This window comes from Amia ocellicauda, unplaced genomic scaffold (genome assembly GCF_036373705.1).
Source record: "Amia ocellicauda isolate fAmiCal2 unplaced genomic scaffold, fAmiCal2.hap1 HAP1_SCAFFOLD_113, whole genome shotgun sequence".
Taxonomy (NCBI): Eukaryota; Metazoa; Chordata; class Actinopteri; order Amiiformes; family Amiidae; genus Amia; species Amia ocellicauda.
Window position 1 is genome coordinate 1 of NW_027102678.1, and position 14,296 is coordinate 14,296.

A 14,296-nucleotide genomic window follows, 5' to 3' on the forward strand; every position below is an offset into this window, starting at 1 on the left:
ATACATTGCCTAAAAGTGTTAATTATTTCAGAGATAGTACTTCAAGAATCACTGTTAGTGTTTAAGCATTCAGAAAAACCTGAAAATTGTCACGAGTGGCAGTGAACAGTGGGTCCAGGGGTGTCGCAAATGGGAAACCCCACCATGCTCTCCCTGGCTTCACCATCAGGATTTATTTTGCCTGGGGCCCCCACATACCCTAGAATCACCTCTGACTGGGTCGCATGAAGTCTCGCTATGCCATCCCAACTGAGTTACACTCACTTATTTCCCCCTGCAGGTAAGGTCCCAGGACAGACGCCACCAGTAAATAAGAAAGGTCTTATTCTAGTCCATTAAATAAAATTCACCATGTACAATACAACAGGGGCAACTAGCAGGGCACCGTTCCCTCGATGTTTTTTTTACAATTAAAATTGCCTTTAATCACCTGGGCAAAAATAAAAATACAGAAACCTATACAAAAGCTGAAAATATAATAAACTATACTAAATTCCCAAATAAAACTAAGCCCAGACAATACCCCCTATATTCACAATCAAAAAACGTATGTATGAAACGATGGAGAATGGCGAGAGAATGGTCTCAATTACACAGTCCCAACCCGGCTCGGCCTCCGGTTCCGTCCCAGGCTAGAGATCCTCACAAACGAGCAGCTCGTCCGCACAAGCAGCCCCAATCCAGGACAAAGAGCAGTCTCAGGAGGAGGACACGCTCGCTCACTGGCAAGTGCTGCGATCACAAGCTCACAGGGATATTGAGTGCGTCCCTCTCACCCGTCCGCTATGTGCTTCTCCCTCCGGCTGCTGGTCCGGAGCCCCAAAGTGCCGTCTATCGCCGAGAAGCTGGAAACCGCAGAACCAAGAAGGCAAGTCCAGGAATACAGTCTTGTAGAAGCCAAGTCAATGTCTCTGGCCAGTAATAGTTCCTTAGATCCTCTTGTCGCTGTCGAGTCACTGCGTCCAGCGGCTAATGTTTCTCCAGGCAGCTCCCGATCTGCAGGGACCCGCTCCGACCCTGCGAGGAGTTAGTGCCTACCGGCTGGCACCCTCACAGCCGATATCCTCTCCTCTGTAACCCGTCCCGCAGTCACTGTCCCTGCTGGTGCTCCGCCGTGCCCCTTTGTTCTGGCAGGGCAGCCTTTATCTCCAGCTGAGTGTCCACAGGTGTAGTGGCCGTGAGGGAAGGCGGCCGCTGCTCAGTGATACAGGTGCGCCGCATCGGGGATCAAAGCTTCTGCCTGTTCAATAATAGTGAATATCAATAAAAGTCAATCAATCAGTGAATACAATCAATGAAAACAAACAATTTGAGAACATGACTCAATCAGTGAATAATTAAAATTAAATCAAATAAACAATAATAACAGTATAAGTGCAATAAAGAATCACATGGAGCCTTGGTACAGTCTGTGATTAATGCAACACTGTGGAGTAGTGCTTAGGGCTCTGGACTCATATTGTGGGTTTTGGGTTCAAATCCCAGGTGGGGCAGTGCTGTTGTACCCTTGAGCAAGGTACTTCACTTAGATTGCTCCAGTAAAATACCCAGTTGTATAGACCAACTCTGCCTCCTCCAGAACCGCTCCTTCTCATCCCTGGCACCTAAATGGTGGAACGACCTGCCCACCGAAGTCAAAACAGCAGAGTCCTTGACCTCATTCCGGCACTTACTCAAGACGCATCTCTTCCGACAGCACTTGTAATATTAGTCCTCTATCCCTGCTAGATAGCACTTCACAGTTTTATTATGCTTCTCGCGTTCTTGATTGTTTTACTCCTTGCTCCCTTTCCCGTAGCCCTTGACTGTGACCCTACATCTTGACAGCACTTAGCTTTCACTGTCAAGGATGTAGGAAGTCACTTACTGTACTTGTGTAAATTGTAAATTGAAATTTGTAAAATGTATTATTTTGAATTGCTGTTTTAGCTAAATTTAATTTGTAATGATTGATTGCCTTGTAGGAGGAGTAGAATTAGACACACGGAAAGGAACATAGAAACTCGCTGCCTAAATCCCACTGCTATTTATAAAATCACTATCCTCTTGCCAAATGCTAGCTTTATCAAAAGAAGGATCTGCAGATGAATTATTAAATAATTTCAACAATACACTAAGCACTGCTTTAGTAGCCCCATTAAGGACACGACAAATAAAAACCAACAAAACACTCACCGTGGTTCGACGAACAACCCGCGTTTTCTTTTTAATACAATAGCGACACTTACTAACCAGAAGGTAAAGCCTTCAGAGGTCATCCCCCCCAATTTCACCTGTAGTGACTTCGTGGATCATTTCAATAGCAAAGTTAACAGCATTAGAAAACAGATAGAACAGGAAACATACACAGATTTTATAGCTGACACATGCAGTCCTTCACAGCCCCTGCCTACCTTGGACTCGTTTAACGTAGTAAATCACCAGGAATTGGTCTCCTTAATTACTAAAATGAAAACAACAACCTGCGCACTAGACCCTATACGCACTAAACTGCTAAAACAATCTCTGCCATGAATTATTCACAGAATACACAATATTATCAATGTCTCTTTATTCTCAGGATCTGTTCCTGAATCATTTAAAATAGCTGTAATTAAACCACTTCTTAAGAAACCCAGTGTCGACCCTAACCAACTTAAACACTATCGACCTATCTCAAACCTTCCCTTCCTTTCTAAGGTTCTAGAGAAAGTAGTTGCAAACCAACTGCAAGCTTTTTTAACCGATAATCACCTTTATGAAGAATTTCAATCAGGCTTCCGTTCCGGCCTGAGTACAGAAACGGCCCTGTTAAAAGTATTGAATGACGTGTTTCAGTCCTCCAATGTAGGGCACACCAGTGTTATTATTTTATTAGACTTAAGTGCGGCTTTTGACACAATCGACCACAAAATCTTGATACACCGCTTAGAAAACCGTATTGGCCTATCTCGCAATGTGCTTTCATGGTTTAAATCATATCTGTCAAACAGACTCCAATATGCACAGATTAACGAGAACCACTCAAATTTAACTGAGGTTAAGTACGGAGTCCCACAGGGCTCAGTCCTCGGACCTGTACTTTTTTCATTGTACATGCTCCCTTTAGGTGATATCATTCGACGACATAATATTAACTTTCACAGTTACGCAGACGACACACAATTATATCTGTCAGTAAATCCTAACAACACCATAGACCTAGAAAAATGAATCTGCTGTCTGTCTGAGATTAAAACATGGATGACAAAAAAAATTCTTATGCTTAATTCTGACAAAACAGAAGTCATAATTTTAGGAGACAAAAATCGAACTGTTCATCATTCACTAACAAAACTGAGTAATGATAACTTTAATTTCTCCCCTAAGGGGATGGCATGAAACCTGGGTGTCATCTGTGATCATAATCTATCTTTTGAATCACACATTCAGAATGTGTCGAGATCTTCCTTCCTCCAGCTTAGAAACATTGCTAGACTAAGACAATTCCTCTCGTTACAGGACACTGAGAAATTGATACACGCATTTGTTACATCTAGATTGGACTACTGTAATGCCATTCTGTCAGGCAGCACAAACAGAGCTATTTGTGCACTTCAGTCCAAAATGCTGCTGCAAGAATCCTAACAAAAACATAAAAACATGAACACATCACTCCAGTATTGGCTTCTCTTCACTGGCTGCCCGTGCACTACAGGATAGACTTTAAAGTGCTCTTATTAACATGTAAAGCACTAAAGGGACTGGCACCTCCCTACCTGTCTGATGAGGCACAACCCATCCCAGAAGCACCTCACAATGGAGGGTCAACGGGGCATCCACACCCAAGGTTTGATGAGCCATCGCAACCCAAAGCCTGTTGATGGTCCAAACCCTCCACCCCCGATGGCCAGCGAGAGGCCTCCTCCACAGGGAAGACCACAGCCAGCAGCACCGATAAAGAACTTTCTGATCTCCTTGCTGCTGTAATAAGTATACTGCCTGGAGGGGAGGCAACCATTAGGCCTAGGCCCTAGGCCGTGGACCCCCAGAGATTCATTTTCTCCTACATGCCATTCTTAGGAGTTTTCTTGTTTTTCTCTCCTCCGTTCCTAAATGCTTTATTTACTTAAATGTTCACTCACTTTATTCTAGATCATGTAAAATGTTTACAGGTCTATATTTGATTTTATTGTATTTATGTTTTTTATTTTGCTGTACGTTTGTTGTATGTTTACCAGTCTGTAAAGCACTCTGTGGCTACCCTGCGAAGGGCGCTATACAAATAAAAATTGATTGATTGATTGATTGATTGATTGTACTTCACTGTATTTTTGCAGTTATGTTGTAAGTCGCCCTGGATAAGGGCGTCTGCCAAGAAATAAAAATATTAATAATAATAATAATAATAATAAATGGGTACAAATGTAAGTCGCCCTGGATAAGAGCGTCTGCTAAATGACAAATAATGTAATGTAAACTCTGCCACCTACTGTTTGACATGTTAAATAGATAAATTCTGTGATCAAATTGCATTTCAACGATACAAACCAAGACCAGTTAGGGGAATTAAGAATTAAATATTTGAGACCCAAAGAAAGTAGAGATTAACTTTAAAGCTTTCCTTTTATACAAGTTAAAATGGTATTTCCACAACACAGTCCTTAATTCCTGTCATTTCTTTGGGGATTGTGTGCTGGAAATAAATCACATTGACCATTTATAATGTGCTCTTTTTAGGGGTTTTAACAACTGATACAGAAAACATTGTCAATAATGTATAATATCCTTACAAAAATGAATTATCTATAGCTGTACTTTAAGATTTACTTGCTTATTTATTTGGTGATCCTATTTTTGAACCCAGAAACATTGTGGAAATATCTCAGGTTCATGTTTAACTTACAGTTTCTCTGCTGTTCCTATGGATGTTTTACACCATCCCCCTTAAAGTATTCTTTATTTATTAATATGCTGTAAATGCATTGTTTGCTAGGGCTGTTAAGAGGGACATGAAGTCTTTGAAAATTGATATGTTTCACTGACTATTCAAAATGTATCAACACTATTTTCCTGGAAATTACACAAAATTAAAGGTGAAAAATGCACGTTACTGAGACTAATGTGTTAATATATTTCTATATTGGATAATAATAATCATAGTAATGCAGTAAACTAGGTATTTTGAATAGATGAGTAATGCATTACATGCATTTGCTGGCAGTTTGTAATAGCAGGACTTTCTTTATGTTTGTACACTTATGTCCTCATTACTGGCATATTCCACTGAGGAGCTGTTTCCAATTGTCAACGGTGACTGTTGGGGTAAAATTGCCTCCTATGTATTGTATATACCCACTGTATAACTGTTAGAAAATATAGGAAACTTTCCAGTAAGTTACTAGTTAGGAACTGTGAGTTATTCATAACTTTACTTATTATCTATGTCTTATGCACACTGCTGAAATAGCTTGCAGAACTGCTTGTAATCCAAGCAGCTGTGGCAGACACAAAACATGTTGTTCGTACAGTATGTGCTACATTTTCCCCTTCCCGAAACACAAATATATTATGGGTTACACACATCCTCGGACAATAACATTCCCACGAGGCATGACATGTGCACCTGCTTGTGGGAACACTGCAAAATCAGTACTATTATGGTGTGTAACTACATATCGGGACTGCCCCGTAACTATCACTGAAGATGTTTGTTAGACTGTATAAAGGCTGTGTGAAACTTTCAATAAACTGAAGATAAACGAACAGACTACTTCTGTGTCTGTGCATTTTTCTTCCCGAGCGCTCGTCTCCTGCTGAAAAGTCTCCCCTGTAGCTGAAATGCTGACTGACCTGACTGCCCGATTCACTGGGATCCGAAGGGCTGCTTCAACTGAAGCGTTGTACCTTAACAGTGACCTTGACAGATTTCCCTTCAAATAACCGAGATGTTTGATAGAGTCAGAGGGACATTAGTTATAGAATCAATAGCAAACTGTGATCACAATATGGTCATCTTTGAGGCATTCTTTCTAGAAACAAGGCCCAAGTCTAAAGCAATGGTCTACAATTTTGGCGACACTTGGAAGAGGTAGACTGGAGCACACTGGATCAGATTCAGTTGAAAATGGATGGGTATATTTAAGAATATACTACTTGAGGCTCAGGAGAAATTTATACCAAAACTTAGCAAATTGAGGACCAAAAAACATTGGCCAAAATGGTTTAATGGAAGTATGCAAAAAAATTTGAAGAGAGAGAAAATGTGGTATAGCGCATACAAAAGGGATAGAGACTAAACAAAATACAAAGAATATGTTGAACTGCAAATAGATCTTAAGAAAGGGATCAGGAAAGCAAAGAGGGAAATAGAAAGAAACATAGCTCTATAACTAATGCAAAGAGCTTTTTTCAATACTACAACAGCAAGAGGTCAATAAAGGATGAAGTGAAACAGATAGAGGGCAAAAATTGAAGTATTTTGGAAAATGAACAAGATATGGTAAATGTTCTAAATGAGTATTTTAGAGGTTTTTACAAAAGAAAAAACAGATAACATGCCACAGGATAATAACCAGTCCAGTCAAACCCTAAGAGAGATCAGGAAAAATGAGGTGGAGGTACTACAGGGACTAGCAGAATTAAAAACAAACAAATCACCTAGGCCAGATGGTATATTTCCAACAGTACTTAAAGAAATGTGGGAAATTATTTACAGGCCGCTAACTCAAATATTCCAAAAGACACTTAGAACAGGGGATGTGCCAACTGACTGGAAGATAGCAAATGTCATACCAATCCACAAGAAAGGGGACAAAACTGAGCCAGGAAATTACAGACCAATCAGTCTCACCTGCATTACTTGTAAAATGTTGGAAAAAATGATTAGACAGAAATAGAGGAGCATTTTAATGAAAACCATATTCTTGGAGATAGTCAACATGGGTTTAGACGAGGCAGATCATGTCTTACAAATGTATTAGAGTTTTTTGAACATGCAACTGCAGCTGTAGATCATGTGAAAACACATGATATGATATACGTACATTTTCAAAAAGCTTCTGATAAGGTTCCACACCAAAGACTGATCCTCAAATTGGAAGCTGTAGGCATTCAGGGTAATGTAAGTAGTAGATTATGAACTGGTTGATGTAGAGGAAACAGAGGGTGTCGATTAGAGGAGTTGCTTCTATCTGGAGTGAGGTTGTTAGTGGAGATCCACAGGGATCAGTGTTAGGGCCATTGCTTTTAAATCAAGGGCAGTGATGTTCAGACTGTACGATGCACTAGTTAGAGCTGATGTCCTACTGAGATGTCCTACTGAGAGACTGAGGAACTGAACCTTTTCACCCTGGAACAGAGGAGACTACATGGGGACTTGATTCAAGTCTTCAAAATCATGAAAGGCATCGACCACATCAAACCAGAGGAGCTTTTCCAGATCAGCAGAGACACAAAAAGAAATTGGGCTTCAAAGCATTCAAGACGGAAAACAGGAGACACTTCTTCACACATAGAGTTGTCACAATCTGGAACAAACTCCCCAGTAGGGTTTCCAAAATCGGGGGAAAATTCCAGGCCAGGGTTTTTGGAGTTTAAATTTCATAAACCCTGGGTCCCCGGGGCATCTGTGATTGAAGCCAGATTATCTCATAGGCATATAAATTGAATAAATAATCAAAATGGAAACAAAATTAAATAAATAAAAAACACACTGTTAGACACATCAAACGTATGCTTGAACTCCTCGGATCTTAGTTTTCCCCCTTATTTTAATCATTAAACTACAACCTGGCCATATCATCAATGTTATTCTAAATAAGTAAAATAATACATGTCATTTTTGTGTCTGTATTTTATGTGAAGCTAAAATTAAACACGAACTCAGTTCATTCACAGAGTTATTATGTATTGATCATTTGTATGAACTGAAGTGACCTTGTAGAGCCCCCAGCTGTTTGCAATACGTTGTTTGCATACTTTTTGCATTTGTAGGAAGTAGAACCAAACCGAGCTTGGATCAGAACATTTTTTTTGAACTCCTCGTATTTTGCAACAGTGCTCAATTATATTGTAGGTTACGGAATGAACATCAATCTTCTCACCGAATGAAAAAACACAAGAGCTCACTGAGGCTCTGTGCACGCAAGTATGATTTTTGTTGGTTTGTTTCTCAGCCCCGGTTTTATACCCATGCCAAACCCGGGCTTGTGAGATTGACAAATCGTCCGGGTTGCCCGGGTTTTCGGTACCACGGGTCCCCGGGCTGGAAACACTACTCCCCAGTGATGTGGTTGAAGCTGAAAATTTGGGAACAATTAAAATCAGACTGGATAGGATCCTTGGATCACTTAGTTATTAATGGACACCAAACGAGCACGATGTGGCAAATGACCTCCTCTCGTTTGTAAACTTTCTTATGTTGTTATGTTAAATATTTGAAAAAGATTTGGAAATGCTTGTGCTCTGTGCAACGGAAATGATAACAGTGCTACTCTTGGGACAAGAAAAGGTTCACATATATGTCGCTTATGCTCACAATGTATTTAATTTACCAGCAATTCAATGAATTGTGCACTGTGCGGTAGATATACCAGATCACAGAGTGTGGAGGGGGTGATGTGGGGAAGTGTGGGCCCCTGCTTTGGACCCTGGGGCCCTGCAGAGGTCTGCGGCCCGGTGTGGGTGCCTAGGCTGGTGTTGGTGCCTGCTGACCACTGTCCACCCTTGACCAGGAGACGGCGCTACAATCAGGCCCTATTTAATGCATGGGATTACCGGCGCAGTTCTGTCCTATCAGAGTTGGTTTCTCTGCTTGAAGGTGGGACTAAGCAGACTGACAATCCAGAGAGCCTTTCACGGGTTCAATTACTGTAAAGACAAAGCGGGGGAAAGTAATAGCGAAGTTTGGAAACAGGACGGACATCAGCTCTCATCTCAAGAACCCCGATCCTGTGCTGTTGCTTCAGAGGAAACACTGCGCTGATCTAAGAGGATTTCACAGACGCAATGTCTCATTTCAAGGGATATATCAAAACTGCAAGCGCCTTGCTTCAGTCACTGCGTGAAAGAAGCTGCAATCTGTGGCCCGAAGGTGGACATTGCATTGCGCATATATGTCACTTTCCCAGTTGCGTGGCTGTGCAGGTCGCTCTGTGTGTAACCCGGCCTGTGCAGAACAGGGCGCCTCTACAGTGGGGCTGACAGACTGAGCGCTCACTCTGAAGCCCTTAAAGCACCACCTGGGTTTTGGTGACATCATCAAAGACTTGGCTTCCTGAAAATCCAGAGGAAAACACATGTAAGGTAGGCCCTCTCTCTAGACTTACAGCCTTGTATTGATGAATAGGGTTGTTCCGCTCATTTTACAGGAGGGGGTGCCAGCCTACTAGCTCTGCTGTTGATCGGGAGTTACAGGCCACTCGTGTGTGTTGTGGACTTGGACTGAGGGACACTTGTGCTGCTCGTTGCTTGTTGTGTTGGCGCTGATGTGATAAGCCATGCAGATCAAATGTTGATCCTTAATGATCAGTAGTGCGACTCTTCACCAGCAAAAGACAGCATCCAGGGAAAGCCACGCTGCCCGCCTCTCAGACTCGGGTCGGGTTGTAAAAGTGCGCAGTGTGAGCCTGGCTGAGGGACTGATTCTTTTGTGGGGCGATGCGAACCGATTGAGTGACTCGATTCAGTGTGTTTGGACACAAATGGAAATTGGGCTTCAAGCCATTCAAGACAGAAAACAGGAGACACTTGTTCACACAGAGAGTTATTACAATCTGGAACAGACTCCCCAGCGATGTGGTTGAAGCCACAATTTGGGAACATTCAGAAATAGACTGGATGTGATCCTTGGATCATTTAGTTATTAATGGACACCAAACGAGCTGATGGGTCGAGTGGCCTCTCGTTTCTGAACTGTATTATGTTGTTCTGATATGTGTTGGGTATGACGTCAGTTGTTGTCAGTTGCATACGTAACAGTTGCTGGAATTCGATTCTGTTTGCTCTGTGGATATTGCCTAATTAGAGCTGATAGTGTGTTTGGAGACGGAGTCGTACGGTTGATTGATTTTACCTCTGAGTAATTTCAGTGTTCCCGAGAGCCTTTTGGTTGTATTGAATTCAAAAGCATGGCAGCGATTGCAAACTTCAAGTTTTGTCTTGAAGACTCCGCAAGATTCAGGTAGGCCGTTTCATTAATCTATCTTTTTCTTTTCATTGCAGCAGGGTATGTATAGCCTACATTTTTTTAAATGACATATTGTGAATAATAATGTTCTTCACCAGTACAAGATCGTGTGAATTGCTCCTAAGCATAGGTGTGTAGCTACAAATTGAACCATTATTCTCGTTTATTGATTACTGTATGAGAGGATGTGAATATGGTGAACTGGATATGGTATAAATACAAAATAAACCTGGGTCATTTCAACGCCGAATGGTAGGGATTTTGAGCCGACGTCTAAAATGTATTGCTTTCATTATTTCGTAATCCTCGGCACAACCAAGACTCCTGTGGAAATGTTGTTGCTTTCAAATTATGTTGCAGGTGTAATTATGTCCCTGATGAGAAGGAGAAAAATGAGCGTCAGTTCCTGCTGGACTTAGAGTTCATCTGTGACAGGCTGCAGAAACTCCGCATTAGCGATGTGGTCCTGGCTAAGGTATGCAGCCCCCTGCTTGTCTAGGAGACCCTAGAGTTTTATTTTCATGTTTTTATATATAAATCCTTCTGATTGAGATGGTTACCTGCATTGTTCTGATGGATCTGTTTAATGCTGATCTTGGACATTTGTCTCATTTGTACTTTTTGTCAACTGCTGTCTAATTGCGATTGTTATTTAGATGACTGTATGTGTGTTACCTGCCTACAATTAAGAAGGCTCCCACAGTGGGTGATGACCCCGAGGTCATTAAGACCCAGGTATGTAGGAGCAGAGGACACGGTTCATGTTTGGGGGGGTGGGAATAATAATTTGCTAGTCTAGTAAAGGGGATTGTGGGTAAAATTGGAGCCCCACTGATGATCTATTTGTAGTGCATTGGTGTCTGGGCCACTGACCTCTACTGATGGAGAAGATGAACTGAGGGGCTGAGTACGCTCACATGCACCCACCTCTCCAGAACAAATAAAAACACGGACTTGGCCGAGGTTTGCAGAACTAACTCTTTTTCCTTCCTTCCCTCCTCCCCCCTTTCCCCTTCAACAGGAGCTCTTCCGCAGGGTGAGTGGTATTCTGAACAAGCTGACCCCACAGATGTTCCAGCCGTGGATGCGTCAAGTGAACGAGCTGACCATCGACACGGAGCAGCGACTCCAGGGTGTCATGGAGCTCATCTTCGAGAAGGCCGTCTCCGAACCCAACTTCTCCGCCTCATACGCCAATATGTGCCAGTGCCTTCTGAGGGTGAGAGAAGGAGGGTGACGGGGAGAGTGAAGTGAAAGAGGGAGGGAGGGAATGGTAGAGGATTGTGAAGATGCTATTTGTGTAAATTTGAACTTGTAAAATGTATTACGACTTGAACTGCTCTGTATTATTGCACTTTGTATTGCTCTTATATTGGACAAGGACATCTGCTAGGAAATAAATAATAATAATAATAATAATAATAATAATAATAATAATAATAATAATAATAATAATAATAATAATACATGGATCAGATTTGTTTAGCTCTGGAATTGTAATTTGTGGGAGTTCAGTTTTGAATGGACTAGCAGATGCCTGTCTTGTGATGCGCATATCAAGAGTTTTCACTCCGATACCTATTAAAGCTGGAAGCCAGCCTAGCACACCATCTTGCTTAGGGTTTATGTTGTTCCTGCTCCCCTTTCTGTAGCTCAAAGTCCCAGCCGTTGACAAGCCGGGAGAGACGGTGCCTTTCCGCTCTCTGCTTTTGAACCGCTGCCAGAAGGAGTTTGAGACGGAGGAGGATGGAGACGAGGTCTTGGAGAAGAAGCAGAAGTTGCTGGATGCATCCTTGGTGGTAGGAACATTTGAACGTATTTTTAGGGCTGCCTCGATTAATCAATTAATCGGGTCTATGAATCAACTAATTGAATTGACGATCAACATTTTTTCTATTTAATCGAGCTGATTTAAAAAACAAAAATGTCATAATAGTGATATACGGTTAACAGTAGAATCACAGAGTTTTTGAACCACCTACAACAGCCGATAGCTCTTTAAATGCTGTGGTATAATGAAAGGCAAACAATCAAATAAAACTAGCATAAGTAGTATTTACATTTAAATATGAACATAAAACATTCAAATGATTGGTATAAATAAGATCAAAGCACTTTGTTTTCTGAAGGCGTCCACAGCACAATCAAAACTAAAGAAACAAGTGTTTAATCACTCAATCTGACTACACCTGTAATGCTATACAATGCGTGTGTTTTTCAAGCACATGAAAGACTGTAGACTGTAGGTGAGGTAGAGATCGTGACAGCTAAAACGCTTCTTAGGCATATTTGATACATATATTTAGTAAAAGTAAAGAACGGGTCTGCACAGAGTATTCAGGAACCCAGAGTAATTAACATTAAATCAGTCAAACTGAGCAGCCCTGCGCTTGTATAGTGTTAATTATAATGATTTAGTGTTTTTTATTTAATATTCATTTATATATTTTTCTCCTTTCCCATTCAGCATTGTTCTACTGTATTATCAATGACTAGTATTTATTAAAGTATAACTGTGTGGCACAACCACTTAAAGACTGTAACACTTATTGTAATTTGAATCGACTGACAACCCAAGTATTTATTTTAAATATAAACAGGGTTTGTACGCTAGTCTGGATGTCTGGAAAAAGTCTGAAAAAAAAAAACTGATTTCCAGTGCTTGAAAATGCTTGTAGAATCATGCCTCTGTTATGATAGTATGTAATTAAGTGCCGTGTGTGCGCAGGGTGAGGAGTGGCAGCGTCTACGTGACGAGCTGCAGGAGGCCAAGTGCAAGGCCCAGCAGCGCTCACTAGGCAACATCAGGTTCATTGGGGAGCTGTTCAAGGTGAAGATGCTGATAAAGACCACCATGCACAATTGCATCGTCAAGCTGTTGAAGAACCACGAAGAGTCCCTGGAGTGCCTGTGCCTACTCCTCTCCACTATCGGCAAAGACCTGGACTTGGAAACCGCCAAGGTAAGGCAGTTCCGGCCGTCGTGCCAGACTGAGCCCTGGCTAAACATCCAGCAACGTGATGAGGCCTATTGACAGTGGTCTGAATAAGTGTTTCTGAGCATCTGCAGACGCCTTCTTGAAGGAATGCTGCTTCACTTGGTGGTATAAAGTTACTTTTGTACCTGCTGTCTGCTCAGTTTTCTAATCGACCTTTTCACCAGCCCCGCATGGACCAGTACTTCAGCCAGATGGAGCAGATCATCAAAGAAAGGAAGACCTCCTCTTGAATCCGCTTCATGCTGCAGGACGTCTTGGACCTGAGAAGAGTAAGTCATGAGTGTTGGGAGAATAGAAACCTTCCTTGCTTTCAGCTTCCCAGCCCCCCAATCCCTGTCTGCCTCTCGTTCTCTCTCTCTACCATGGTCACTGACTCTTTCTCCTCTTCTTCAGGATAACTGGGTGCCCAGGAGGGGTGACCAGGGTCCTAAGACAATCGACCAGGTCCACAAGGATGCAGAGCAGGAGGTGCACCGTGAGCAGATCAAGGTGCAGCAGAAGCTCATGATCAAGATGTACAACCGACGTGAAGCGAACTCCAGCGAAAGTGTCCTGTCACGCGTCGGTCAGGCCTGAGCAGAGCAGGCCAGGAAGAGAGGGCCTTTTGTGAAAGCACTAGAAATAGAAGCACCAGTCCTTCTCTGGCGAAGATGAAAGCATCAACATACAATCATTACATTTCTTTCCCTTCTCTGTCTAATCTACAAAATAAAATGAAAATGGATATCTATATCTATACTATATTGAATGGTGGTGCACTGTAGATCAGAGTGTGGAGGGAGGACTGTCTTCACAGCACCAGCTGCTGGTGGGTCAATCCTGTTTAAAATAATCTCGGTACAAAGAAGTACGTGGGGAGTGAAATATGTGTTATAATGTGGAGTTATTTCAAGTACAACAACGTTTCAGATACAAGCAGGCTACATATGTAGTTCAGACTACAGGACTTGCAGAAATAGTGTGATGATCACTGGCCAGAGATGTAAACTCAGTTTCACCGACCTCGGTTAGCACTAGTCTCGGAGTTCTCTACCTCATATAAAATCTGATAGTCAGAGACAAGTACTAAACTGTGTTTGTGAAGCCACCGGTAAGAAATTGTGAGCAGAAGCTCAATAGATGTACAGGGGGACAGGAACTGCTACAAATTA

The 14,296-nt window shown here is 41.9% G+C and overlaps 1 non-coding gene across 1 annotated transcript; it reads left to right on the forward strand.

Moving 5' to 3' along the window:
* Positions 1-10,973: 10,973 nt before the first annotated feature.
* On the forward strand, positions 10,974-11,050 carry LOC136721289 (small nucleolar RNA SNORD66). Its single transcript, XR_010805879.1, has one exon. It is a non-coding gene; the product is annotated as a small nucleolar RNA SNORD66 (small nucleolar RNA).
* The last annotated feature ends 3,246 nt before the right edge of the window (positions 11,051-14,296 follow it).